This window comes from Mastigoproctus giganteus, chromosome 7, assembly GCF_048544385.1.
Source record: "Mastigoproctus giganteus isolate SK-2022 chromosome 7, ASM4854438v1, whole genome shotgun sequence".
Taxonomy (NCBI): domain Eukaryota; kingdom Metazoa; phylum Arthropoda; class Arachnida; order Uropygi; family Thelyphonidae; genus Mastigoproctus; species Mastigoproctus giganteus.
This window is the reverse complement of record NC_143581.1, coordinates 622,352-647,761: the sequence shown is the minus strand read 5'-3', so window position 1 is coordinate 647,761 and position 25,410 is coordinate 622,352.

The window sequence follows — 25,410 nt, the reverse complement described above, 5'->3', positions numbered from 1 at the left end:
CTACCCAGACACGATAGGAGGGAGTATATGATGAGGGCCTGGTCGATCAATTCGGCCCTGCAGAGACTGTGCAGGGCTCATGGGGTAGAATTGTTATCAGCATGGTCTGTGCTTGTTAACAGAAGAGATTGCTTGTACAGGGATGGGATACACTTAAATAGAAAGGGTGAAAGAATATTTGCTGATGCTATCGAGGCAATGTTAGGTGGGTCGGAAACTGCTAGCTTCGGGGGATTCACAGAATAATAGGTTAACAGTAGCCCCAGGCAGAGATGGAAATGATTCTTGCACTGCTTCTATTGGAATGAGCAGCAGGCCAGAAAGCCAGTTGCTGGGGATTTCAGGAACTGCTGGGGGTCATGAAACAAGTAAATACATGGGCTGTATTAGAGTAACTAAAGCATGTAAAAAATTGATGTACATGCAAGTATACAGGAGCATGTATACTTGCATGTACATCAATGCTAGGAGTATAGTAACCAAATTTGATGAATTTGAAGAGCTGGTTAAGACATCCAAGGTGGATATTGTTGGGATATCAGAGTCTTGGCTGTCAGTTAAGAAATATAAAATCTAAGGAAGTGCGTCCAGTTTACATAGACGGAGAGTGCAATGCTGAGTCTGTTTGGAGTGACAAGCACTGGGAAATTAAAAATGAGGGAGGAGTTTGTTATAGGCTTAATGACTCTGATGAGTACAATGAACAGTTATACAGAGAAATAGAGTGGGCCAATAAATCAGACTGTCTTATAACAGGGGATTTTAACTTCCTAGATATAGGCTAAAACTCGTGAATTGGTCACTTGCACACTAACAAGAATTTTGTGGATTTATTAGATGATTGTTTTGTAATAAATCCACAAAATTCTGATTATCAACAGTGATTATTCATGCATTAAGAATCTACAGATAAAGGAACCACTAGGTAGCAGTGATCTCGGTGTACTGATGTGGGATTTACTTAAAGATGTAACTATCATCAGGGGTAAAGGGAAGAAATTTTGCTTTCGTAAAGTTGACTACAGGTCTCAGAGATTTTTTTTAGGTTCTATACAGTGGGACCAACTGATGATGTTACCAACAGCAAATTTTAAATGAAAAGCATTCAAGGAAGTAATCTTGGAAGCTACTAGGTTTTTTGATTCAACTAAGAAATACTGCTCTAAGTTCAGGTCCAAATGGATGTGAGATGAATGAATGAGACTTGTGGCATAGAAGAAAAATGCATGAGATGCACATGAATTGTCAGGCAATACAGAAGCCTATGGTAGATACAAGCTATTCTGTAATCAAATCACAAAGGAGGCTAGGCAAGTGAGGGCAGAGTACGAAAAATCTTCAGCAAAGGATGAAAAAAAAAACAGCAAAGACTTCTTTACTTATATAAACTCTAAAAGGAAGGGGATGAATCAGATTGGTCCACTTGATATCAATGGTTTGACTGTAGATGATCATTCCCAGATAGATATATATATGCATCCCATGCATTTTTCTTCTCGTAACAGAGAAGAAAAATGCATGGGATGCATATAAATTATCAAGCGACTCAGAAGCCTATGGCAGATATAAGCTAGTCTGTAATCAGGTCACAAAGGAGGTTAGGCAAGCGAAGGCAGATTATGAGAAATCCTTGGCAAAAGATGCTAAGAAAAACAGCAAGGATTTCTTTACTTATATAAACTCTAAAAGGAAGGGAATGAATCTGATTGGTCCACTTGACATCGATGGTGGACTGTTGATGATCCTGCTCAGATAGCAAACAAACTGAATGAGTATTTTGCATCTACATTCACACATGAGGAATTATTAAGGTTTTAAAATGGCAGAAGGTTATTAAATTGTAGCAGGATACTTAATGATTTTGTAATAACTGAAAGCAAAGTGGAGGAGAAATTGTCGAAGTTAAACATAAGAAAGGCACCTGGGGTGGATGGGATCTATCCAGTTATATTAAAGGAGGAGGCAAAGCAACTAAGCAAACCCTTAGCCATAATTATGAGAGCATCCTTGGACTCAGGGGAGGTTCCCACTGACTGGAGATGTGCAAATGTATCCCCAACTCACAAAGGGGGATCGAAGGGTGACACAAGTAATTACAGACCAGTTAGTTTAACTTCTGTTCCGGGGTAAAATAATGGAGTCACTGGTTAAAGATGCATTGCAGGATCATCTAGACAAGACTGCAGCAATAATTCAGACACAGCATGGGTTTGTTAAGGGAAAGTCTTGTCTGACAAATTTGATAGGATATTATGATGTGGTTACAAAGGAACTGGATGCAAAAAAATAAGTTTGATATCATATATTTTGATTTCAGGAAAGCTTTTGACACTGTTGCACATGGAAGACTATTGTACAAATTGGATCAGAATGGTATTAAGGGTAAGTTGCTACAATGGATAAAAGGATGGTTAAGTGGGAGAAGACAGAGAGTGGTAATCAATGGGTGTTGCTTATCGGGGACTAATGTTATTAGTGGTGTCCCACATGGTTCGGTGTTAGGTCCACTGTTGTTTTGTATATTTATCAATGATATTGATGAAGGTATATCAGGCTTAATGTTGAAGTTTGCAGATGATACAAAGGTTGGCAGGGTTGTCAATGACAGTAATGGCAGTGTGCTACTGCAACAGGATCTAGATAATTTGGGCAGATGGGCTAAGAAGTGGCAACTGAAGTTTAACCTTGACAAATGCAAAGTACTGCATATGGGTAGAAGTAACCCCAGAGAAACATACCAACTGTGTGGTACTACACTTAAGGTGGTAGAAACTGAAAAAGACCTGGGAGTAATTGTGCAGTCCGATATGAAGTTTTCTGAGCAATGCAGACAGGCTGCCAAGGCAAGTCATGGGGTTTTGTCACTGATATATAGGAATTTTGCTAGCAGGGAGAAGGAGGTGATTGTCCCTCTGTATAAGGCAATGGTCAGGCCACGCCTTGAGTACTGCGTATAAGTCTGGAGGCCTCATTTTACAAAGGATGTAGATTTACTTGAGCGTGTACAGAGAAAGGCAACAAGATTGGTGAAGGGAATGAAGTGATCCTCTTACCAAGAGAGGCTTAAGTTCTGCAAATTGTAGTGACTGGAGACTAGGCACCTGCGCGGTGATCTGATTGAAGTGTATAAGGCCTTGAATGGGTTGAGCACAATGAATTCTAATGGGATCCTTCCACTTGTTCAGATTACGAACCTAAGGGGGCATAAATTCAAATTAAGAAAAGACAGAGGTAGAATAGATGTGCGGAAATTTGCCTTTAGCCAGTGGGTGGTTAATTGCTGGAACAAACTTCCATCTGTCATTGTGGAAGTTGATAGGTTGAATAAATTTAAGGAGGAACTGGACAGGCATTTGGAGGAATGGTGTGATTTTTTTTTTTTTTAGCTGATGCTGCATAAGCTCATACACTTGCTTTCTTGCATCAGATGCCACTACTACTACTACTAGATGCCGAACTAAATGTTTATTTTCCATCTACGTTTACACATGAGGAGATACTCAAGGAGGAGAGGGTCAGATGTTTATCAAACCCGAACAGGAGTTATAAATCGTTTTGTAATAACTGAGAGCAAAGTGGAGGAGATATTGTTGAAGTTAAATATAAGAAAGGCACCTGGGGTGGATGGTATCTATCCAGTTATATTACAGGATGCAGCAAAGGAAGTAAGCAAACCCTTAGCCATAATTATGGGAGCATTCTTGGACTCAGGGGAAGTCCCCACAAAGTAGAAAGGAGGATCAAAGGGTGACACCAATAATTACAGACCTGTTAGTTTGACTTCTATTCCAGGGAAAATAATGGAGTCACTGGTTAAAGCATTGCAGAATTATTTAGACAAGTCTGCAGTAATAATTCAGACACAGCATGGGTTTGTCAAGGGAAAGTTTTGTCTGTCCAATTTGATTAGATACTATGATGTGATCATCAGAACGCTGAGTTCCAACTCAGTGTTCTGATGGGAATCTATGAGAGTTTGAGGTGTAATGAAGATGCCCATAAAGAAATTAATATGAGAGCCCATCAAGCTCTCAGCTGCACAAATCAATACCATGAGCTCAGTCCCGTGCATCAGGCAACACAGCGGCAATCTCCAAGGCAGAATACACTGGTCCCACAGGAGCTAGTTATTTTCGGTGACTTTATTGTCAGGGAGAAGGGGAGTATATTAAGCAAAAAAGATAGGTGGAACAGGACCAAGATATATCTGCCAGGGGCAAAAGTTGATGACGTTGTAGAGCAGATATCATCTTTTAAGGGCACAAAAGGTGATATTGCTGTACACATTGGCACTAATAACTTTAAGACTAAGAGATCGGCAGATTTACTTAACAAATACAGGTCAATATTGAAATAAAGTTCCAATTTAATGTTAAATTTGAAAGTGTTTGCAATTCTGCCAAGACACGAGAAGAGGGAATATACGATGAGAGCATTGTCAACCAATTTGACCCTGGAGAGGTTATGCAAGGCTCATGGAGTACAATTTCTTTCAGCGTGGTCTTTGCTTGCTAACAGGAGGGACTGCTTCTACAGGGATGGGATACACTTAAATAGAAAAGGTGCAAGAATATTTGCTGATGCTATCGAGGCAGTGTTAGGTGTGTCAGGAAATTATTAGCTGGGGGGGAATTCACACTCTAAAAGAGTAACACAGCAGCAGACAGAGGCAAAAGTGATTCTCGCACTGCTTCTATTGGAATGAGCAGCAGCCTGGAGAGCAGGTTGCTGGGAGTCCTCATGGAACAAGTAAATATGTAGGCTGTGTTAGGGTAACTAAGAGTAAGAGCAGGTGCATGTATACTTGCATGCAAGTATACCTAAGTAAACTTCTGAAAGACAGAAGTTTACTAATGGTTTTATAATAATGGAGTGCCAAATGGTTTTGTAATAACGGAGAGCAAAGTGGAGGAGAAATTGTTGAAGTCAAACCTAAAAAAGGCACCTGGGCTGGATGGAATCTATGCAGTGTTATTGAAGGAGGCAGTGATTGAAGTTAGCAAACCTGGAGCCCTAATTATGAGATCATCCTTAGATTCAGGAAAGGTGCCCATGGACTGGAGATGTGGAAATGTATTCCCAATTCACAAAGGGGGTTCAAAGGGTGACACAAATAATTAATAGACCTGTTAGTTTAACTTCAGTTCCAGGGAAAATAATGGAGTCGCTGGTTTAAGAAGTGATGCAGGATTTCCTAGACAAGACTGCAGTAATAGTTCAGACTCAGGGATGTGGAGAATGAAAAAGACCTGGGGGGTAATTGTGCATTCGGATATGAAGTTTTCTGAGCAATACAGACAGGATGCCAGAGTAGGTCATGAAGCATTGTTAATGATGTACAGAAATTTTGCTAGTAGGGAAAAGGAGGTGATTATCCCTTTGTATAAGGAAATGGTCAGGCCACGCCTTGAGTACTGCATAAGTCTGGAGGCCTCAATTTAGGAAGGCTGTACAGTTGCTAGAACGAGGACAAAGAAGGGTAACAAGATTGGTGAGAGAAAAAAAGTAGTGCTCTTACAAAGACAGGCTTAAGTTCTGCAAGTTGCAGCATCTGGAGACTAAGCACCTGTAAGGTGATCTCATTGAGGTATGTAAGGCCTTGAATGGTTTGAACAAGTTCAATGCTGATCAGATAGTTCCGCTTGTTCAGATTAAAAACAAGTGGAGGGAGGATAGATTCAAATTGAGGAAAGACAGTTGTAGAATAGATGTGCGGAAATTTGCCTTTAGCCAGCAGATAGTGATTGCAGGAAGAGACTTCCATCTGTTCTTGTTATGGAAGTTGATAGCGTAAATAAATTTAATGCTGAACTAGACACACATTTGGAGTGACCGGATGGGTGAAATTAGATTTTTATTTTTTGGCTGATGCTATATAAGCTTTCTTTCGTGCATCATATGCCTTAATTAATGCTAATGTCATGGTTTGCTGGAACAGGTTGCCTTCTCATTCAGTTGACCTTGAGGTTGTCACAGACATTCTCTCAGATATGACAGACAAGCTGTACTTGCTACCTGGGAGTCTAAAATGCTGATGGAACTGATAATCGGGTGACACTCAAGTCAAGTGTACCCAATTTCGGCAAAGTCCGGACGGTCTGTGGCAGCCAAATCCTCTGCTGGCACCTTCACGATGGTGGGACTCTTAGTAATCTTGGGTATAACCTCCATGCACAAGTACATGGTGGGTGACTACCCAGGTATGAACCAACGTAAGCAGGGGTCGAGGTGTGGCACCCACACATGGAGGAACGCCGCCCCTCTACGTTACCAGGCAGTACTAGGTGGTAGATGACTCTCATCAACCAGTGAAATACCACCACTTTGCTTATTGGAGGCTTGAAGTGGTGGAACCCATGTTTAGTCTCTACAGCTAAGTTCCGGTCAACCCTTCCCTATCTCTTCCATCATGCAGTATGATTGATGACTTTTGAGGTTATGATGAACGTCGTGGCGAGATCCAATATTCCTTACATTTTGAGGGTACAGCTCTAAAACAGTGTTCAGAGGCCGGCCGCTAGTTAGTACACCGGACCGAACCTATTGGTAACTCTCTAGGAGGCTTCCGGATCAGCTAGTGTATAATCTTGCTACCTCTACTCTGCCAGATAGTGACTGGAGGGAGTCCGAGTAGTCTGTATGCGGGGAGCATTGTCGAGGCCACGTTATGTCAAGGATCTGGGTATATTCTTACCACGTGTACACCATATCCAAATATTTCATTACTTCATACAGCATGTCACACCCACTTTTTCTTACTATTGAATACACCATGAATTGTCAAACTAATAGAGCAAGCTTATCTGCGAAAAGATCTAATCCTCCCAAGGACTTCCTAATTCATTTCACAAATATACGTGGTCTGAATTCTAATCTCAACGATGTCCATTTCCACCTGCAGTCTGCCAAACCCCATGTACTTTTTCTGACAGAATCTCAGTTATGGGTTGATTCAACTACTGCTCATCTCAGATGCCCAAATTACTCGCTGTATGATTCCTTTTGCCTCAAAGGTGGTACTTGTGCATATGTCCGTTCTCATATTCCCTGTCAGAGACTTGACAATTTGGAATCTCCTCTCTTTGATCTTCTCTGGCTTAAAATCTCTCTACCTGATTGTGTTAAATTCATCTGTTGTCTCTACCGTTCTCCCAACTCCACTAATCACTTGGGGCTCTTTGACTTCCTCTCTTTGCAACTTGACTTTCTCCATTCCAACTTTCCTAACAGTGAGGTAATTTTCCTTGGTGATTTTAATGTTCACAACTCCAGCTGGCTTCTGTTTTCTAGTCACACCGACCCAGCAGGTCGAGATGCTGAGGCTTTTGCAATTACTAATGACCTAGCACAGATTATTCATTTACCTACAAGAATACCAGACAATCCTAATCATATAGCCAATACGCTTGATCTTTTTCTCACAAACAACCCTTCTAAGTACACGACTGAAGTGAGAGGTCCTTTAGGCACATCAGATCACAACTTGGTGATTGTCTCTTCTCCAATGGAACCTTTATCTCATGGCTAGTCCCAATCTCGTGTTGTTTGGCATTACAAGAATGCAAAATGGGATGACCTGCGAGACTTCTTTTCCTTGGTCGATTACTGTTTCAAAGCATCGGATGTCAACGTTTGCTCAGATCGTGTCAGTGAAATTATTCTTGCAGGAATGGGATCCTTTATTCCACTTTTTACTCCACTTTAAATCTCGTCCTTTATCTAAACCTTGGTTTTCCAATAAATGAGCTAAGGCTGTTCAAGAGAAGAATGTTGCATATCGTAATTAGCTTGTTTCTAATTCTTCAGTTTCACTTTCTGCCTACACCAAAGCTCGCAACAATTGTAAAGCAGTTATTAATCAGTCCAAACTAGAGTTTGAACAGGCTAAGAGTAGAAAACTTGCTTCTTGCCCTAATGGTAACCGAGCATTCTGGTCTCTTGCCAAAGCTATTGGCCGCAACTTTTGCCCATTTCTGCTCCCATCTCTGTCCAAACCAGATGGTTCTGTTGTCACTTCAGCCAAGGATAAAGCTGACCTGCTAGCATACCATTTTTCTTCCAACTCCTGTATTAATGATCTTGGTAAAACACCTCCCACCATTCCCAACACACTCCATTCAATGCCTCCTGTGGTCTTCCGTCAAAGGATATCAGAAGGATTTTGATGAATCTTGATGCTAAGAAAGCTCCAGGTTCTGATGGTATTTCTCCACTTGTTCTCAAAACCAGTGCCCCTGAACTTACTCCTATTCTTTGCGCCTTTTTTCACTTTCTTATTCCAAAGGTGTTTTCCCTTCTGCTTGGAAATTTGCTCGTATCCAGCCAGTTCCTAAAAGGGTGACAAATCCCTCCCATCTAATTATTGTCCCATTGCAATTACTTCTACTCCTTCTAAAGTAATGGAGAAATAAATTAACCACCAACTCTTAAACTACCTAGAAACCTTCCATCTGATCAATGATCGCCAGTATGGATTCCGTGGTGATATTTTGGCTTATGTTACCCATTTATGGCCTAATTCAATGAAAGGTTCGGTGAAACACAAGTAGTTGCTCTTGACATCTCAAAGTCTTTTGATCATGTTTGGCATAAAGGTCTTCTAAACAAAGCTTCCATCTTATAGTTTGCCAACTGTTTTTAGTAATTGGTTATCCAGTTTTCTCTCTATCGCTCACTGAGAGTGATGGTAGATGGCTCTCTGTCTTCTAACTTCTTCACTAATGCCGGTGTCCCCCAAGGTCAGTTCTTTCCCCACACTCTTTTCCTCTTGTATATCAATGACCTTCTTCCATTGACTGGAAATCCTATCCATAGTTTTGCCGATGATAGCACATTGCATTCAACTTTCCATTTTGAGAAACCTTGTCCTGCTCAATCAGCTTCCACTTCTTGAAAATCTGCTACCAATTCCTTAAATGCCGATCTTCAGGTAATTCTCCAGTGGGACAAAGACAACTTAGTTGATTTCAATCCTTCTAAAGAGATATAAGATAAGACCTCACAAAAAGGATTCTTCTGCTCCTATGTTTATCTTTAGTGACACTCCGATTTCTAGGCAAAATGATATATCTCTTTTGGGATTATCCTGACTTCTAATCTCTCTTGGCACAATCACATTACAAATATTGCTTCCTCTGCATCTAAAAAACTTGGTTTTCTCTTTTGCTCTCGGCATTACTCTTCTTCCAAACAGCTGCTGACTCTGTATAAATCACAAATCCGCCCTGCCATGGAATTTTGTTCCCACATCTGGGGTGGTGCCCCAAAACCTCTCTCAGGCTTCTTGATTCCATTCAGAAGAGGGCAGTTAGGTTAATTAATCTCTAACATCTCTAACAGAGTCTCTCCACTCGCTTTCTCATAGACGTACTGTTTCTGCTGCATGCCTCTTCTACAGATACTTCCATGGGCACTGTTCTTCTGAATTGGTTTCTATAATTCCCGCTCTCTCTTTCAAAACAGTCCGAACACGTTCTGCCATCTCCCAACATCCATTTACTGTCCAACTTCAAACCCACAAAACCAACTTTTCACCTTCCTCATTTATTCATTCAACTGCCGTTTTCTGGAACAACCTTCCTTCATACGTATTTCCTGAAAATTACAATCTACAGAAGTTCAAGTCCAATGTCAACAAATATCTTCTTCCATCTTCTCAACCTCCAACCTAGCACGGTACTAAGTACTATAGGTTCTAATAGCTCTCATGTTTGGGGTTCACATAAAAAAAAAAAGAAAAAAGTTGACGTTAAGTTTGAATAAATTCAAAAGTCAACTGCTGGATAGTTACCAATGTGAGAAGGGAAGCAAGCAATTTTTATTTTCTTATGTACTTGGTTTTTTTTTTTTTTTTTATTCTTCCATCCAGTTTTATTCTTCCATCCAGTGCAGCAAAAGACTGTGGCTTCCTTGCATTATACGGCTATTAATGTTACCATTAATATTTCTGACGGGGGGGAAAGGAAGGAATGCTATGAAATCAGATTGAACTTAGAACCATCCCCAGGAAGGCCAACAGAATATATATTGAAAATTTGGTGAGTAATATGTGAAATATACTTTCATTTATATGAATAGATTTCTGTGGTCAGGAGGGAATCTGGAATAAGTTTTGCAGGCACAAACGAAACATATACTGAAACTGTGATATCATTTCAACTTTTCCCTTTTCCTTATTAAGTAATGTCAAGAATCAATATTATTAAGTAATACTTCCATTACAACAGTGGTTTTCGACCCTTTTTTAATACAGACATCCCTAAGTAATTTATTTTATTTTGTGGCACCCCTACTCAATTTTCTGCCAGATCCAATTCTCTCTCTGTATATATATATATACACACACTGTGCTGTCACTTTATTAGGTACACCTACCTAGTAGCGTGTTGAACCCCCTTTAGCCCTCAAAACAGCCTGAATTTGTCTAGGCATGGATTGAACAAGATGCTGAAAACGTGCAGGAATGGAGTACCATGCAGACATGAGTGTGTCACACAGTTCCTTGAGATTCAACGGTGTAGGCCTGCAGCAAACAGCCCTTTCCAGCTCATCCCAAAGATGTTCAATAGGATTGAGATCTGAGGATTGAGTGGGCTACTGCAGCAAAGAAAAGTAATTGTCATGTTTCTGGAACCATTCCATAGTGATTCGGGCTTTGTGCACCGGCACATTAACCTGCTGGAGGTAACCATCTGACTGAGGATAAACTGTCAACATGAACAGATGCACTTGGTCAGCAACGATGTTTAGGTATGATGTGGCATTCAGACGTGAATCTATGGGTGTCAATGGACCCAACGTGTGCCAAGAAAACATTCCCCACATAATAACACTGCCCCCACCACATTGCACAGTAGTCGTCACACATGATGGGTCCATGGATTCATGTTGTTTTCACCAAATTCCGAGCCTTCCATTAACATGATGCACCAGTAACCTCGGCTCATCAGAACAAGCAACTGTTTTCTAATCCTCGATAGTCCAGTGCTGGTGTTGCTGTGCCCACAGGAGGTGTGCTCTCTTGTTCTTTGTTGGTAACAAAGGTATGCGATTTTAATGATTTTAATGGGCTATAACAGCTGATGTGGCCGTCAGTTGTTATAGCCCATTTGTGACAAAGTGCGACTAGTGGTCCGTTGCGATATTTTGTTCTGTGCACCAAGATTGTATTCTGATGTGATGGGCGACATTGTGGCCCGTCTATTTGCTTGCAAAATTCTAGCCATCCCCTTCTGACCTCTCTCTCTCATCAACAAGCTATTTTCTTCCACAGAAATGTCATTGAGAGGATGTTTTTTGTTTGTTGCACCATTCTCGATACACCCTTGAAACTGTGGTGAGTGAAAAGTTCAGAACTGCTGTTTCAGAGGTGCTTTGTTCAGCACATCTTGCACCTACTACCATGCCACATTCGAAGTCTGTTAGATCACTCCTTTTCCCCATTCTTGATACGGTTTGTACACTTAACTGATACTAGAAAGGTTGTTCTGCTGCATTTAAATCCACAACTGTGGTCATGTGACTTGAAATGTTGTGGGACAAACCATTTGTGTGCACAGCAAGGGTGTACCTAATAAAGTGGCAGCACAGCGTATATCTAATATTAAAAAAATATGTTACATTATAATTATTGCAATAATATAACTATAAACAAAATTACAATTCATAATACCAATTATATATATATATATATAATTTTATTCTTTATATAGAGGTATTAAATAAACATTAATTATAGATTACCACAAAATTAAAAAGATACCACAGACCACACCTCTTTATAATGAAATAAATATATAAATTAAAAATAAAAAAAGTTTAACTAACTTAAACCCAAATTACACGTGGCATCCCAGGAATGTTGTTGTGGCATCCTGCAGTATGTTACCTAACTTGTAATGCAGTGATTTTCAACCGCGTATGTATCTAACATACGCAGTATGTTATATTTCTGGTATTTTATATTTTTTATTATAAAAATTAATTCAATTTTTTTTTTCTTTTTCTGAAGTGAAAATTAAGCATAGCTTTCTTATCAATTAATTATTAAGACCTTAGAGAACAATGAATAAAACTCTATAGTTTCCATTCTTGTAAAACATTCTCTTAGCTGTTCAGTTTAATTACAACTGCATAATTAACTCCGGGGGCTCACATCTGGTGAGTATGGGCTTGGCACACCCAGGGACTTGAGCTGAATATCATCATTCTTCTCTTTCTTGGTGATTCCCTTCAACATCTGACACACACTCTCTCTCTCTCTCTCTCTCTCTCTCTCTCTCTCTGTAACTCGGAAATTTTTTTTGGCTGGTGCAGCATTAGCCTCAGGCTTCCTTGCACTATATGGCTAGTAATAATAATAATATTTATTACTCTCCTCCAAAATACTCTTGTTTAAGATGTGTTTTTCTTTTCTCTCTCTATATATGTATCTCTTCATAAGTGACCATGCTCACAGCTTTGCATAACAATACACGTAAATCATGCACAGACCGTCAAAAGTTAACAATACTGCACTAATTTTACATTTTTATATGAATTTCATTTTTCCATTTGTGTGATTTTGATGAAATTTAGATGGCTTGACAAATGTTTCTATATGTTCATACAGCGGTATAGTGGTCATAGAGTTAAAAAACAAATTCAACTGTATGAACAATTCTGATTGTTTCCCTAGCAATTATCATACGTATAAAATTTTTTGAAAATCTATTCACTGGGAGTCCAGTTATTACATGTTTGTTCGTTATCTGGTTTTTAGGAGCATTAGCAACTAAGCCCATATTGCTCCGGGGATATGTGGTGGTCATTCCCTGACCTTTCCGCATCCTCCGTATTTGGTGGTCACTGGCTGGAACCCCGGTCTAATCAAGAAGCTTGTGCTACACACACTGCTGCTCCTTCCCACCTGGCTACGGAGGCACCAATTATTACATGTGGATGGATGGACATTGTGAAGCCAATGTCCATCCATCATGATGCCAAATACCATCATGATATCCACTTGATACCAAATAACAAACAAACAAACATGTAATAACTGGACTCTCAGCAAATAGATTTTCAAAAAATTTTAAACATATGATAATTGCTGGGGAAGCAATCAGAATTGCTTTTCAGTTGAATTTGTTTTTTTAACTCAATGACCACTATACTGCTGTATGAATATATAGAATGTCCATCCATCCTCAGACAGTTTTTAAATTCTGTACAGTGGGACCAACTTATGATGTTACCAACAGCAAATTCTAAGTGGTAAGCATTCAAGGAATTAATAGTGGAAACTACTAAACGTTTCATACCTATTAAGAAATATTGTTCAAGGTTTAGGCCTAAATGGTTGTCAAATGAACTAATGAGACTCGTGGCAGAGAAGAAAAATGCATGGGATCCATATAAATTAGCAGGCGACACAGAAGCCTATGGCAGATAATAGCTAGTCTGTAATCAGGTCACAAAGGAGGTTAGGCAGGCGAAGATGCTAAGATGCTAAGAAAAACAGCAAGGATTTCTTTATTTATATAAACTCTAAAAGGAAGGGAATGAAACTGATTGGTCCACTTGATATTGATGGTTCGACTGTTGATGATCCTGCTCAGATAGCAAACAAACTGAATGAGTATTTTGCATCTACATTCACACACAAGGAGTTATTAAGGTTTGAAAATGGCAGAAGGTTATCAAATTGTAGCAGGGTGCTTAATGATTTTTTAATAACTGAGAGCAAAGTGGAGGAGAAATTGTTGATGTTAAACATAAGAAAGGCAGCTGGGGTGGATGGGATCTATCCAGTTATATTAAAGGAGGCAGAAAAGGAAGTAAGCAAACCCTTAGCCATAATTATGAGAGCATCCTTGGGCTCAGGGGAGGTCCCCACAGACTGGAGATGTACAAATGTGTCCCCAATTCACAAAGGGAGGGGATTGAAGTTGACACGAGTAATTACAGACCAGTTAGTTTAACTTCTGTTCCGGGTTAAATAATGGAGTCATTGGTTGAAGATGCATTGCAGGATCATCTAGACAAGACTGCAGCAATAATTCAGACACAGCATGGGTTTGTTAAGGGAAAGTCTTGTCTGACAAATTTGATTGCTTATTATGATGTGGTTACAAAGGAAGTGGTTGCAAAAAATAATTTTGATATCAAATATTTGGATTTCAGGAAACCTTTTGACACTGTTGCGCATGGAAGACTACTGTACAAATTGGAGCAGAATGGTATTAAGGGTAAGTTGCTACAATGGATAAAAGGATGGTTGAGCAGAAGAAGACAGAGGGTGGTAATCAATGGGTGCTGCTCTTCATGGACTAATGTTATTAGTGGAGTCCCACAGGGTTCGGTGGTGGGTCCACTGTGTTTTGTATATTTATCAATGATATTGATGAAGGTAAATCAGGCTTAGTATCGAAGTTTGCAGATGATACAAAGGTCGGCAGGGTTGTTAATGACAGTAATGGCAGTGTGTTACTGCAACAGGATCTAGAAAATTTGGGCAGTGTGCTCAGAAGTGGCAACTGAAGTTTAACATTGAAAAATGCAAATTACTGCATATGGGTAGAAGTAACCCCAGAGAAATGTACCAACTGTGTGGTACTACACTTAAGGAGGTAGAAAATGAAAAAGACCCGGGAGCAATTGTGCAGTCAGATATGAAGTTGTCTGAGCAATGCAGACAGGCTGCCAGGGCAGGTCATGGGGTGTTTTCAACGATATACAGAAATTTTGTCAGCAGGGAAAAGGAGGTGATTGTCCCACTGTATAAGGCAATGGTCAGGCCAGGCCTTGAGTACTGCAGGCCTCATTTTAGGAAGGATATAGATTTGCTTGAGGGTGTACAGAGAAGGGCAACAAGATTGGTGAGAGGAATGAAGGGATCCTCTTACCAGGAGAGGCTCCAGCTACTGCTAATTGCAGTAGCTGGAGACTAGGCACCTGCGAGGTAATCTGATTGAGGTGTATAAGGCCTTGAATGGGTTGAGCACGCTGAATTCTAATGGGAGTCTTCCACTTGTTCAGATTAAGAAACTAAGGGGGCATAAATTGAAATTGAGGAAGGCCAGATGTAGAATAGATGTGTGGAAATTTGCCTTTAGCCAGTGGGTGGTTAATTGCTGGAACAAACTTCCATCTGTCGTTGTGGAAGTTAACAGGTTAAATAAATTTAGGAGGAACTGGACAGGCATTTAGAGGGAATGGTGTGATTTTTTTATTTATTTTTTTTGGCTGATGCTGCATAAGCTCATACAGTTGCTTTCTTGCATCACATGCCGCTACTACTACTACTACTACCTGCTCAACATTTAACAAGCAGAAATCTCAAGCAATTAAGCATTATATGGATATAACCCTTCGTAGAGTAAAATGCTCCTACTCTGAACGGCCTTCCGATTTCCCCCTAAACCTTGACTTCATATCTAGATTTGCCTCGAACCCAGAACAATGTCCTGATCTTCAAATGACAACAACTGGAATCCTGCTGACACTCTGTCTGCAGTAACAATCTCCAGGTCTGCAGTATAATCCCTTGTATTATTACTGCCATTAATTCTACACCAGCTTCTTATATGGCAGGAAAGGATGAAATCCTCCAATTAATTATCAAATGTCTTAGCCCATATATTTTGAATTCCCTTCTATTTTTAATGGTTCTGTCAAGCTATTTCTTTCCCCAGCAGTGGAACATCTACCTTGTTAAACCTATACCCAAAATTCAATTTCCTACACTTCTTAAGCCTTACTGGCTAATCTCTAAACAAAACAACTTCTTCCACTTCAGCCTCCTCAAATTAGCCTCCAAAACTACAAATACTAGTTTTGGAGGCTACTAGGCTTTTCGTTCCAACTAAGAAATACTGTTCAAAGTTTAGGCCTAAATGGAAGTAGATGAATTGATGGGGCTCTTGGCAGAGAAGAAAAATGTATGGGATGCATATAAATTATCAGGCGACCAGGAGCGGATTAAGGTTGGTTGAGGCCCCGGGCGCAGAAGAAAATATTGGGCCCCTTAAAAAAAAAGAGAGAGACAGGGAAAATAAAAATACATGTTAACCATTTTTTAAATAAATAAAAAATATTATGTACTATTAATGTTTTATTTCCAATAAAATTTTAATATAATATATGTATAATATAATTAATAATAGCATAATAATAATCACAAAGTTTTGAACTAATATGTTCAACTAATTTGTTAGGGTTTTGCGTGAGCCCTTCAGAAGTCAGGGCCCAGGGCACGCGCCCGCCGTTAAATCCACCTCTGCAGGTGACACAGAAGCCTATGGCAAATATAAGCTAGTCTGTAATCAAGTCACAAAGGAGGTTAGGCAGACAAAGGCAGATTACAAGAAATCTTTGGCAAAGGATGCTAAGACAGCAAGGATTTCTTTACTTATATAAACTCTAAAAGGAAGGAGATGAATCAGATTGGTCCACTTGATATCAATGGTTATAATGTTGATGATCCTGCTCAGATAGCAAACAAACTGAATGAGTATTTTGCATCTACAGTCACACATGAGGAGTTATTAAGGATTGAAAATGCCAGGTTATCAAATTGTAGCAGGGTGCTTAATGATTTTGTAATAACTGAGGGCAAAGTGGAGGAGAAATTGTTGAAGTTAAACATAACAAAGGCAACTGGGGGTGGATGGGATCTATCCAGTTATATTAAAGGAAGCAGCAAAGGAACTAAGCAAATCCTTATCCATAATTATGAGAGCATTCTTGGACTCAGGGGAGGTCCCCACGGACTGGAGATGTGTATTTACATCCCCAATTAATAAAGGGGGATCGAAGGGTGACACGAGTAATTACAGACCAGTTAGTTTAACTTATGTTCTGGGTAAAATAATGGAGTCACTGGTTAAAGATGCATTCCAGGATCATCTAGACAAGACTTCAGCAATAATTCAGACACAGCATGGGTTTGTTAAGAGAAAGTCTTGTCCGACAAATTTGATTGGATATTATGATGTGGTAACAAATGAACTGGATGCAAAAAATAATTTTGATATCATATACTTGGATTTCAGGAAATCCTTTAACATTGTTGTGCATGGAAGACTACTGTACAAATTAGAGCAGAATGGTGTTAAGGGTAAGTTACAACAATGGATAAAAGGATGGTTGAGTAGAAGACAGAGGGTGGTAATCAATGCGCGCTGCTCTTCTTGGACTAATGTTATTAGTGTTGGGTCCACTGTTGTTTTGTATATTTATCAATGATATTGATGAAAGTATATCAGGCTTAATGTCGAAGTTTGCAGATGATACAAAGGTTGGCAGGATTGTTAATGGCAGTGTGCTACTGCAACAGGATCTAGAAAATTTGGGAAGATGGGCTGAGAAATGGCAATTTAAGTTTAACTTTGACAAATGCAAATTAGTGCATATGGATAGAAGTAACCCCAGAGGAACATACCAACTGTATGGTACTACATTAAGGGCTGTAGACAATGAAAAATACCTGGGAGTAATTGTGCGGTCAGATGTGAAGTTTCCTGAACAATGCCGACAGGCTGCATGGGCAGGTCATGGGGTTTTGTCAATGATATACAGGAATTTTACTAGCAGGGAAAAGGAGGAGATGGCCTCTGTATAAGGTAATGGTCAGGCCACGCCTTGAGTACTGCATACAAGTCTGGAGCCCTCATTTTAGGAAGGATGTAGATTTGCTTGAGCGTGTACAGAGAAGGGCAACAAGATTGGTGAGGGGAAAGAAGGGATCCTCTTACCAAGAGAAGCTTAAGTTCTGCAAATTGCAGTGGCTAGAGACTAGCACCTGCAAGGTGATATGATTGAAATGTATAAGGCATTGAATGCATTAAGCATGTTGAATTCTGATGGGATTCTTCCACTTGTTCAGATTAAGAACCTAAGGGGGCATAGATGTGCGGAAATTTGCCTTTAGGCAGCAGGTGGTTAATTGCTGGAACAAAACTTCCATCTGTCATGGAAGTTGATAGGTTAAATAAATTTAAGGAGGAACTGGACAAAAGAGAGAAATGGTTGTTTTTTTGGCTGATGCTACTACATAAGCTCATATGCTTGCTTTCTTGAATCACATGCCACGATTACTATTAAATGAGAACAACAATGTTCACTGAAAAAAGCTTCCCACTTGGCGGGTATGTAACAAGCTAAAACTTGTTGGGCACATGATTTAAAGACTTTACTGTAACCCTCCCTCACAATCTTTTAACTACTGTTCTGCTTTCAAAAATAAGATCATTTTCTAAAAATTTATCATCAAACAACAAAACACAGAGAAAAGTTGCACAATTATTCGTACAAAGTGCTATCCAAAAGTTAATGAAATAAACTTGTATAGATAAATGACGGCACAGAGCTGCCAGATGCCAATGATAGTTCTCTGGGTCATACAGTACAAACCTCATTTCTAGCTTGTACCGGCATTATTTTGTTGCTCCCATTTCACCCCTTCATTCATTCCAAATACCTGTCCAGCTCAGCCTTATATTTATTTAGGCTATCAACTTCCACAACAAAGGATGGAAGTCTGTTCCACCAACCAACTACCCGCTGGCTAAAGGCAAACTTCCGCACATCTATTCTATATCTGTCTTTCCTCAATTTAAATTTATGCCCTCTCAGGTGATTATTCTGAGGAAGAATCCCAACAGCATTGAGCATGCTCAAACCATTCGAAGCTTTATACAGCTCGATCAGATCACCTTGCAGATGCCTAGTCTCCAGACACTGTAATTAGCAATATTTAAGCCTTTCTTCGTAAGAGAAACCCTTTGTTCCATTTACTAATCTTGTTGCGCTTCTCTGTACTCGTTCCATCACCTCTACATCCTTCTTAAAATGAGGCCACCAGACCTGTATACAGTACTCAAGGTGTGGCCTGACCATTGCCAAGGGAATAATCACCTCCTTATCGCTGCTAGAAAAATTCCTGTATATCATTGACAGGGCACTAAGAGCTACTCTTGCAGACCATCTGCACTGCTCAGAAAACTTCATATCAGCCTGCACAATTACCCAGAGGTCCTTTTCATTCTCTACTACTATCAGTGTAGTACCACAGAGTTGATACGTTACTCTGGGGTTACTGCTTCCCATATGTAGTACATTACATTTGTCAATGTTAAACTTCATTTGCCACCTCTCAGCCCATCTGCTCAACTTTTCTAGATCCTGTTGCAGCAGTGTACTGTCATTAGTGTCCTTATCAACCCTGCCAACCTTCGTATCGTCTGCATACTTGGACTTTAAGCTTGATATACCATCATCAATATCATTTATAAAGACAGAAAACAACAATAGACCCAACACTGAACCCTGAGGGACTCCATGATGAGCAGTGTCCATTTATTACCAGTCTTCTCCCACTCAACCTTTATCCATAGCAGCAATTTGCCTTCAATGCCAAACTGCTCCAATTTGTTCAGCAGTCTTCCATGTGCAACAGTATCAAAAGCCTTTCTAAGATCCAAATATATGATATCAAAGTTATACCCTGCATCCAGTTCCCTTGTGAACACATCATAGTATCCAATCAAATTGGTCAGGCAAGACTTTCCGTTAACAAAACCATGTTGTGTCCGAGCTATAACTGAAGTCTTGTCTAGATGATCCTGCAGTGCTTCTTTAACCAGCACCTCCATTCATTTTCCTGGAACAGAAGTTAAACTAACAAGTCTATAATTACTTATGTCGACCTTTGATCCTCCTTTCTGAATTGGGGTCATTTGCACATATCCAGTCGATACATACATCCCCTGAGTCCAAAGAAGCTCTCATAATTATTGCTAAGGGTTTGCTTACTTTCTTTGCTGCCTCCTTTAATATAACTGGATAGATCCCATCCACCCCAGGTGCCTTTTTTATATTTATCTTCAACAATTTCGCCTCCACTTTCCTCTCAGTTATTACAAAATCATCTAGCTCACTGCCAGAGTTTCTCACCTCTGGCATTTCCCTCCGTGAATACCTCCTCATGGCTGAATATAGAACAAAATACTCATTTAGTTTGTTAGCCACCTGAGCAGGATCATCAACAGTTGAACCATCAGTATCCAGTGGACCAATCTGATTCATCCATTCTCGAGGTTACATAGGTAAAGAACTCTTTGTTGTTTTTCTTTGCATCCTTTGCCAAAGTTTTCTCATAATCTGCCTTTGCCTGCCTAATCTCCTTTGTGACTTGGTTACAGACCAGCTTATATCTATCATAGGCTTCCATGTCACCCATTAATTTATATGTATCCCATGCATTTTTCTTCTCTGCCATATGTCTCATTAGTTCATCTGCCATCCATTTAGGCCTACACCTTGAATATTTCTTAGTTGGTATGTAAAGCACTCTGATGGTAGTTACCTCTTTGAGTAAATCCAACTTCAGCACACTGTGATCACTGCTACCTAGTGGTTCCTTTATCTGCAGATTCTTAATGCATGAAGAATCACTACGGATAATCAGATCAAGAGTATTGATCCCTCTAGTTGCCTCCTGAACATGCTGATGTAGAAAACAATCATCCAATAAATCCACAAAAGCCTTGCTAGTGTGCGAGTGATCAACCCACAAATTCTAGTCAATATCTGGGAAATTAAAATCGTACATTATAAGACTCTGATTTACTGGCCCACTCTATTTCCCTGTACAGTTTCTTATTATACTCCTCAAAGTCATTAGGCCTATAACACACTCCTATTCTCAATTTTTATCTCCCAATGCTTATGTCACACCAAACTGACTCGACACTGCACTGTCCAGTGATGTCGACTGGCTTCACTACCTTGGATTTTGTGTTTCTTAACTAATAGCATAACCCTCCTCCCTTTCTATCCTGTCTATTCTTCCTGTACACATTGTACTGCCCAAATTCCAGTTCTGCACTCCTGATATCTTTGTGACACTATGTCTCTGATATCCCAACAATATCTGCCTTTGATGTTTTGAACAATACCTCAAATTTATTTACCAAACTCCTAGCATTGGTGTACATGCAAGTATACATGCACCTGTTCCTATTGTTAGCTACTGTAACACAATCCATGTGTTTACTTGTACCGCAATGACTCCCAGCAGCCTCTGAAATACCCTGCATTTTGTTTTCCAGGCTGCTGCTCATTTCAATAGAAGCAGTGCAAGAATCACTTTCACCTCTGCCAGTGGCTACTGTGAATCTATCAGTCCTTGTATCCCCCCCCAAGCTAGCAGTTTTCTGACCCACATAACACTGCCTAGATAGCATCAGCAAATTTTCTTGCACCCTTTCTATTAAAGTGTATCCCATCCCTATAGAAGCAGTCTCTCCTGTTAACAAGTACTGACCAGGCTGAAAAAAATTCTATCCTTTGAGCTTTGCACAATCTTTCCAGGGCCGAATTAATCAACAAGGCTCTCTTCATATAATCCCTTCCATCATGTCTACAGAATTGCACACACTTTCAAATTCAACCCTAATACACAGCTTTTTTTCAACAGTGACCTGTACTTATTAAGTAATCCCACCAATCTCCTACTCTTAATATCATTAGTGCCAACGTGTACAACAACATCACCTTTTGTGCCCTTAAATAGAGAAAAATTTAATCCATTAAAATTTAATCATGGTCAGAATACATGATAATTTCTGTTTTACCATACAGATGGATTTGGAAGAAAAATTAGTCTCTAATAAGTTTTGCTACAGACTTCAAAGAAACCATTACTGAAATAAACAAAATGCTAAAGATGGTATCTGGAGGGCAAGCAATGGAAGGAATGCAAACTTCTGAGTGCTTTGCAAAATTCACATACATTGTAAAATGTTTGCAGCACAGATGCACCCATTTGCGATTACATGTTGCCCAAATTAGCATTTAGCATTAGTAGAGGCATTTGATGCAAGAAAGCAAGCTTATGCAGCATCAGCCAAAAAAAAAAAAAAAAAAAAAAACCCACTTCCATTTCAACCCTCTGTTCGTTCAAAATACCTGTCCAGCTGAGCCTTAAACTTATTTAGGCTATCAACTTCCACCACAAGGGATGGAAGTCTGTTCCACCAACCAACCACCCGCTGGCTAAAGGCAAATTTCCGCACGTCTATCCTACATCTGTCTTTCCTCAATTTGAATTTATGCCCTCTCAGGTGATTTTTCTGAGCTAGAGGAAGAATGCCATCAGCATTGAGCATGCTTAAACCATTCAAGGCTTTATACACCTCTATCAGATCACCTCGCTGGTGCCTAGTCTCCAGACACTGTAATTTGCAAAACTTAAGCCTTTCTTCGTAAGAGCACCTCTTTGTTCCATTCACTAATCTTGTTGTCCTTCTCTGTACTCGTTCCAGCAGCTCTACATCCTTTCTGAAATGAGTCCTCCAGATCTGTAAACAGTACTCCAGGTATGGCCTGACCATTGCCTTATACAATGGAATAATCACCTCCTTATCCCTGCTGGAAAAATTCCTGTATATCATTGACAATACTCCATGAGCTACTCTTGCAGCCCGTCTGCACTGCTCAGAGAACTTCATATCTGCCTGCACAACCACCCCCAAGTCCCTTTCATTCTCTACCACTGTCAGTGTAGTACCACAGAGTTGATACGTTGCTCTGGGGTTGCTGTTTCCCATATGTAGTACTTTACATTTGTCAATGTTAAACTTCATTTGCCACCTCTCAGCCCATCTGCTCAACCTTTCCAGATCCTGTTGCAGCAGCATAGTGTCAGTAGTGTCCTTGACAACCCTGCCAACCTTTGTATCGTCTGCAAACTTCGACATTAAGCTTGATATACCATCATCAATATCATTTATAAATACAGAAAACAATAATGGACCCAACACTGTGCCCTGAGGGACTCCACTAACAACATTAGTCCACAATGAGCAGTGTCCATTGATTACCACTCTATGTCTTCTCCCCCTCAACCACCCCTTTACCCACAGCAGAAATTTGCCTCCAATGTTACACTGCTCCAATTTGTGCAGCAGTCTTCCATGTTCAACAGTATCAAAAGCCTTTCTAAGATCCAAGTATATAATATCAAAGCTATTCCCTGCATCCAGTTCTTTTGTGACTGCATCATAGTATCCAAACAAATTGGTCAGGCAAGACTTCCCCTTAACAAAACCATGCTGTGTCCGAGCTATAACTGAAGTCTTGTCTAAATGATCCTGCAGTGCTTCTTTAACTAGTGCCTCCATTAATTTTCCTGGAAGAGAAGTTAAACTCACAGGTCTATAATTGCTTGTGTCAGCTTTTGATCCTCCTTTGTGAATTGGGGTCACATTTGCACATCTCCAGTCTATGGGTACCTCCCCTGAGTCCAAGGAAGCTCTCATAATTATGGCTAAGGGTTTGCTTACTTCCTTTGCTGCCTCCTTTATATAACTGGATAGATCCCATCCATCCCAGGTGCCTTTCTTGTGTTTATCTTCAACAATTTCTCCTCCACTTTACTCTCAGTTATTACAAGATTCTCTGGCTTACTGCTAGAGTTGAACACACCTCTGGCTTTCCCCTCGCTAAATAACTCATGTGTGAATGTTGATGCAAAATATTCATTTAGTTTGTTAGCTACCTGAGCAGGATCATCAACAGTTGACCCATCGATGTCAAGTGGACCAATCTGATTCATCCCCTTCCTTCTAGAGTTTACATAAGTAAAGAACTCTTTGCTGTTTCTCTTTGCATCCCTTGCCAAAGATTTCTCGTAATCTGCCTTCGCCTGCCTAACCTCCTTTGTACCTTGGTTACAGATCAACTTGTATCTATCATAGGCTTCTGTGTCATGTGTTAATTTGTATGTATCCCATGCATGTTTCTTCTCTGCCATATGCCTCTTCAGTTCATCTGACATCCATTTAGGCCTAAACCTTGAACAATATTTCTTAGTTGGTATGTAAAGTCTAGTAGCTTCCAAGATAAGTTCTTTGAATGCTTCCCATTTTGCATTTACTGTTGGTAACATCATCAGTTGGTCCCACTGTATAGAATTTAAATACTGTCTCAGTCCATCGTAGTCGCCTTTACGAAAGCAATAACCGTTCCCTTTACCCCTAATGGTAGTTACCTCTTTTAGTAAATCCCACTTCAGCACACTGTGATCACTGCCACCTAGTGGTTCATTTATCTGCAGATTCTTAATGCCTGAAGAATCACTGTTGATAATCAAATTAAGAGTATTCCTCCCTCTAGTTGCCTCCCGAACATGCTGATGTAGAAAACAATCATCCAATAAATCCACAAAAGCCTTGCTAGTGTGTGAGTGACCAGCCCACAAATTCCAGTCAATATCTGGGAAATTAAAATCTCCCATTATAAGACTCTCTGATTTACTGGCCCACTCTATTTCCCTGTACAGTTTCTTATTATACTCATCAGAGTCATTAGGCCTATAGCACACTCCTACTCTCAATTTTGATCTCCCAATGCTTATGTCACACCAAACTGACTCGACACTGCACTGTCCAGCGATGTCCACTGGCTTCACTTCCTTGGATTTTATGTATTTCTTAACTAATAGCATAACCCCTCCTCCCTTCCTATCCAGTCTATCTTTTCTGTAGACGTTGTACTCCCCAAATTCCAGTTCTGCATTCCTTATATCTGTGTGACACCAAGTCTCTGATATCCCAACAATATCTGCCTTTGATGTTTTGAGCAATACCTCAAATTCATCAAATTTATTTACTAAACTCCTAGCATTGGTGTACACGCAAGTATACATGCACCTATTTCTATTCTTAGCTACCCTAACACAACCCATGTGTTTACTTGTACTGCAATGACTCCCAGCAGTCGCTGAAATATCCTGAATCTTGTTTTTCAGGCTTCTGCTCATTCCAATAGAAGCAGTGCAAGAATCTCTTTCACCTCTGCCAGTGGCTACTGTTAATCTATTTGTCTTTGTATCCCCCCAAGCTAGCAGTTTTCCTACCCACCTAACACTGCCTCGATTTGCCTCCAATGTCACACTGCTCCAATTTGTGTAGCAGTCTTCCATGTGCAACAGTATCAAAAGCCTTTCTAAGATCCAAGTATATAATGTCAAAGTTATTCCCTGCATCCAGTTCTTTTGTGACTGCATCATAGTATCCAATCAAGTTGGTCAGGCAAGACTTCCCCTTAACAAAACCATGCTGTGTCTGAGCTATAACTGAAGTCTTGTCTAAATGATCCTGCAGTGCTTCTTTAACCAGTGCCTCCATTAATTTTCCTGGAACAGAAGTTAAACTCACAGGTCTATAATTACTTGTGTCAGCCTTTGATCCTCCTTTGTGAATTGGGGTCACATTTGCACATTTCCAGTCTATGGGTACCTCCCCTGAGTCCAAGGAAGCTCTCATAATTATGGCTAAGGGTTTGCTTACTTCCTTTGCTGCCTCCTTTAATATAACTGGATAGATCCCATCCACCCCGGGTGCCTTTCTTGTGTTTATCTTCAAC